Genomic DNA, 6,085 nt, shown 5'->3' on the forward strand with positions numbered 1-6,085 from the left:
GTATTGTATTGCGGATAGGCAGCTCCTACAGGAACAGTGACGTACCTGTACTTTGCTGACTTCTTCCGGTTACAGGGCGTGCCCCCCCCAACCCCTGCTGTGATTAGACACAGCAGGACACTCATGCGTTCTTACTCCTGAGCCACCCCTGTGTGTCCATGAGCCAATGGCTCCTGCTGCTGTGTCCCAGTCAATGAGGAAAGAGAGACCAAGAAGAGCTGCTGCTCTCATGCACATCGCTGCATTGAGGTCAGGCTCAGGTAAGTATTTGGGGGGGCTGCTGCATACAGAAAGTTTTTTACCTTCATGCATAGAATGCATGATGGTAAAAAAAAACCTTCAGCCATTGTAAGCTCTTTAAAGCGGTGTTAAACCCCAAAACCAGAACTGTAATTTATTGCAACTTACCAATCATTAGATGTGGTATCTGTATTAGTTTTCTTTTTCTTTTTTTTAGGCTTTTCTCCCTCTGTTTTCAACTGGTAATCTGGCCAGTAGCACACCTCGTGTATTAGAGTATCCCCCACTCTGGATGAAGGAGCACAGGGGGCACAGCAGTATTGTCAGTCTGGGGAGGGGGGAGTGTTGGATGTACTGGCAGATTTAGATACGCTAACAAACTGAAGCCAAATTCCAGCTAATATAGATGGATCACAGTTACATATACAGAGCCGCTGTTGTCCAATATGAGTGAGTGCAGGTCCCCCAATGCACACAGGGTTTGGGGACACAGCAAGTCTGACCATGCAGCACTGATGCACAGTCATGTTGGAACAGGAAGGGGTCATCCCCTGTTACCACATAGTTGGGAGCATGAAATTGTCAAAAATAACTGGTATTCTGACGCCTTAAGAGTTCCCTTCACTGGAACTAAGGGGCCAAGCCCAACCCCTGAAAAACAACCCCCCACCATAATCCCCCCTCCACCAAATGATTTGGACCAGTGCACAAAGCAAGGTCCATAAAGACATGCATGAGCGAGTTTGGGGTGGAGGAACTTGACTGGCCTGCACAGAGTCCTGACCTCCACCCGATAGAACACATTTGGGATGAATTAGAGCGGAGACTGCGAGCCAGGCCTTCTCGTCTAACATCAGTTCTGGCCCTCACAAATGCGTTTCTGGAAGAATGACCAAACATTCCTATAGACACACTCCTAAACCTTGTGGACGACCTTCCCAGAAGAGATGAAGCTGTTATAGTTGCAAAGGGCGGGCCAACTCAATATTGAACCCTACGGACTAAGACTGGAATGCCATTAATGTTCATGTGTGTGTGTAAAGGCAGGCGTCCCAATACTTTTGGTAATGTTGTGTACATGCATAAATACACCCCTTAGTGTCAGTGTTTTTAGGTATGATAAAATGCATCCTACTGTTTCTTGGTCCTATTACAGGTCCAAACAACAAATAATACCAACAAGATTCATAAAGCTTCTGGAAACTGTCAGCAAAGGCCTCTTTAGGAATCGTTCATTGTCACACATCCTTAGATTGCTGCCACGTCCGCAAAACGTGCGGCTTTCATGGTGCTCTACAGGCGGGGAAACAGACAAGAAGTCCGCAGGCGCCCGATCATGGGAGTACGGTGGGCGATCGAGAACAGGTAGACCGCGCCAAGCCAAGGATTGGCGCACAAGGGTCTCCAGAGTCTTCTATCTATTTTACTTTCTGTTCGTCTGTCCTGGGAAGAGAACTTCCGCTTACACAAATCTTCGCAGAGATTGGTGCGCACCGTGTCCTTGCTAACACCCAATTCCCCCGCCGTCAGTCACTGATCTCATGCCAGCATTTGTTGCACTGGCACGATCATGTTGCACCAATATTTCATGCGTCTCCATCGTTGTTTACCCCAACTTGTAGCAGAGCTTGATGTTCACTTGATGCTCCATTGCACTGTGACCCTACCTCTCACACTGACCACATTCCACCCTGAGGGTCATGTGTACACCATGCTAGGTGGCGCTTCTCAATGTTTCTCTGGATAGGATAGCCACGTGCATGCGCACCCACCTGACCCATGTTGCCGTTGAGATCTCGGACCATTCACCAAACTTTTTAGACACACCTCGGTTACAATGTAAACACACAAGCCGTCATCGGCATTCCTTTCCTCAGGCTGACAGCATGAGGAGGGGAGAAGAGAGCTGATAACTGGCTTGTGTAAGAGATATCACACTGATAATCAGTGCAGTCCCAACTATGCCCATCAGTGCTGCAAATCAGTGCCCATCAGTGCTGCCAATCAATGCCCATCAGTGCCGCTTCATCAGCGTCACCTATAATACTTACATAGTTAGTCAGGTTGAAAAAAGACACAAGCCCATCTAGTTCAACCAATAAAAAAACATAAAATCCCATATACCTACAGTTGATCCAGAGGAAGGCTGCATATAAGTGCTGCGTCATCAGTACCCATCAGTGCCACCTATCAGTGCTGCCTATCAGTGCCGCGTCATCAGTACCCACCAGTGCCACCTATCAGTGCCCTTCAGTGTCACCTATCAGTGCTGCCTATCAGTGCTCATCAGTGCCGCCTCATCAGTACCCACAGGTGCCACCTATCAGTGCCGCCAATCAGTGCTGCCTATCAGTACTTATCAGTGCCGCCTCATCAGAGCCCATCAGTGCAGCCTATCAGTGCCCATCAGTGCAGCCTACCAGTGCCTATTAGTGCAACCTATCAGTGCCCTTCAGTGCCACCTATCAGTGCCACCAATCAGTGCTCATCAGTGCTCATCAATGTCGCCTCATCAGTGCCCTTCAGTGCCACCTATCAGTGCCACCAATCAGTGCTCATCGGTGCTCATCAATGCCACCTCATCAGTGCCCATCAGTGCTACCTATCAGTGCCCATCAGTGCCACCTCATCAGCGGAGCCTATAAGTGCATATTAGTGCAGCTTATCAGTGTCCATCAGTGCAGCCTCATTAGCGCACATCAGTGAAGGAAAGAATTACCTGTTTGCAAAATTTTAGAACTATGACATTTTTTTCCCCCAAACTTTCAGTCTTTTTTCGTTTGTTGAGCAAAAAATAAAAAACCCCAGTAGTGATTAAATACCACCAAAAGAAAGCTCTATACGTGTGAAAAAATTATAAAAATCTCATATGTGTACAGTATTTGCATGACAGCGCAATTGTCATCCAAAGTGTGACAGCGCTGAAAGCTGAAAATTGGCCTGGGCAGGAAAGGGGTAAAAGTGCCCAGTAGGCAAGTGGTTAAAAAAAGGCCTGACTTCTTTCCTAAATGTATATAATATAACTGGGTACATTTATAGGTCAAATTGATCCATGGAAAATCCAATTGCCTCTCAGGGTTTAGGAAGGATTTTTTCCCCCCCTGCTGGAGAAAATTGGATCACGCTTTGCTGGGGTTTTTTCGCCTTTCTCTGTGTATATAGGATTGTGTATATAGGATCGTGTATATAGGATTGTGTATATAGGATTGTGTATATAGGATCGTGTATATAGGATTGTGTATAAGGATCGTGCATATAGGATTGTAAAAAAAAAAAAAATTCCCCTTTTATTGTTTCAACTACTACAGTAGATGGTGACTTTTTTCAACCAGACAAACTACGCAACCTTGAAATATCATTACGTCCTTCATGTACAGTACCTATACAATCACACATTGCACATGGAGACACGTTCTGAAATCATACCGGCACAATAACCACTTGCCGATCGCCTTATAGCAGATTTACTGCTACAGTGCTGCCGTTCTGTGCAGAATCACATATATATATACACGTCATTCTGCACGTCCAAATTGGGGGGTAATTTGTCACAGCAGAAGCCGATCAGCAGGTGCCGGCTAATGGACGTCTGCCGGCACCCGCTGATCAGGGAGGAGAGAGGCTGGACGGAGCTCTGTATATATAAACAATGCAGAGCTCCATCCTGACAGCCGGGATGTGTTGGATTTTGTTTCCCTGAAAAGCAGGGAAGAAAATCTGTCACGTCCCTTAGTGAAAGCAGCACACCGTACACACAAACACTCGTTAGGGACACATTTAACCCTTTGAAAGCCCCTGATGTTTAACCCCTTCCCTGCCAGTGTCATTAGTGCAGTGACAGTGCATATTTTTAGCAATGATCATTATATTAGTGTCACTGGTTCCCACGTGTCAAATGTGTCGCTGATCGCCACTATTACTAGCAGGGTTGTACTGATACCACTTTTTTTAAGATCGAGTACAAGTACTGATACTTTTTTTCAAGTACCCGCTGATACCGATTACCGATACTTTTTTTTATTGTCATTGGACAGTAGAACTGATGGGCACTCATAGGTGGCACTGATATGCAGCACCGATAGGTGGCACTGATATGCTGGCACTGACTGATGGGCACTGATATGCTGGCACTGATTCGTGGCATTTATGGGCACTGATAGGTGGATCTTATGGGCACTGGTATGCTGGCTCTGAACGGTAAGCCAGCTTACCTTCCTCTGCTGCCAGCCCAGGAATCTCTCTCCGCTCCGCCCACTGACTTCTGGGAGCTGCCTCTTCCTACAAAAAGTATTGGGTCAGGTATCGGGAGCATTTGCCCGAGTACAAGTACTCGGTATCGGTGCAACCCTAATTACTAATATAAAAATGAATAAATATTCCATAAATCTATCCCATCGTTTGTAGATGCTATAACTTTTGCGCAAACCAATCAATATACGCTTATTGGGATTTGTTTTAGCAAAAACATGTAGCAGAATACATATTGGCCTAAACTGATGAAGAAATTAGATTTTTTTACATTTTTGTTATATTGCATTTGTTTTATAGCAGAAAGTAAACAAATCTTGTTTTTTTTTTCAAAATTGTCGGTCTATTTTTGTTTATAGCAAAAAAAATAAAAACGGCAGAGGTGATAACATAACACCAAAAGAAAGCTCTACATAAAACATAAATTTAATTTATTTACAGCATTGCATGTCGCGTACACACGATCGGACATTCCTACAACAAAATCCATGGGATTTTTTCCGACGGATGTTGACTGAAACTTGTCTTGCATACCCACGGTCACACAAATCTTTTCGGAAATTCCGATTGCCAAGAGCGCGGTGATGTACAACACGTACGGCGAGCCGAGAAAAAATGAAGTTCAATAGCCAGTGCGGCTCTTCTCCTTGATTCCGAGCATACGTGGAACTTTGTGCGACGGAATTGTGTACACACGATCGGAATTTACGACGGATTTTGTTGTCGGAAAATTTGAGAACCAGATCGAAAATTTTGTGTGACTTAAATTCCGATGGAGAATGTCCGATGGAGCCTACACACGGTCAGAATTTCCAAAAAAAAGCTCCCATTAAATGTTTTCCATCGGAAAATCCGACCGTGTGTACAGGGCATAAGAGGGGAACTTTGATGAGGGCTCTGGTGTAAGAGGGGAATCTGATGGGAACCTAGATATAAGGGGGAACTCCTAAGGAAGGACTCTGATGGGGACTCCGATGTAAGAGAGGGCTCTGATGAACACTCTGATGTTAGGAAGGACTCTGATGGGGACTCCAATGTAAGGGGAGACTGATGTAAGAGGGGATTTTGATGGGGACCCAGATGTTAGGGAGAGCTCTAATGAGTACTCTGATGTAAAGAAGGACTCTGATGAGGGATCCAATGTAAGGGGGGGCTCTGATGGGGACTCCAATGTAGGTGGGGGGCTCTGATGAATACCCCGATGTAAGGAAGGACTTCAGAGTAAGGGGTGGACTTTGATGAGGACTCTGATGTAAGAGGGGAATCTGATGGAAACCTAGATTTAAGGGGGAACTCTGGCAAAGACACTGCAGGAGAGCTTATTCTTTTGAAAAAAAAAACAGACTTGCTGGCTGGATCACAAGATGAAAATAGAAGAAAAGAAGCCTAAAAAAGAAAATACATACAGTCATCACACCTAAGAATTGAAAAGCTGCTATATAGTAACTGGTTGCTTTTGGGTTTAACCACTTCGCATCCAGACCAATTCTGACATTTCTCTCCTACATGTAAAATTCATAATTTATTTGCTAGAAAATTACATAGAACCCCCAAACATTACATATGTTTTTTTTAGCAAAGGCCCTAGAAAATACAA

This window comes from Lithobates pipiens, unplaced genomic scaffold, assembly GCF_037356315.1.
Source record: "Lithobates pipiens isolate NorthernLeopardFrog02 unplaced genomic scaffold, aLitPip1_a1.2 Scaffold_19, whole genome shotgun sequence".
NCBI lineage: Eukaryota > Metazoa > Chordata > Amphibia > Anura > Ranidae > Lithobates > Lithobates pipiens.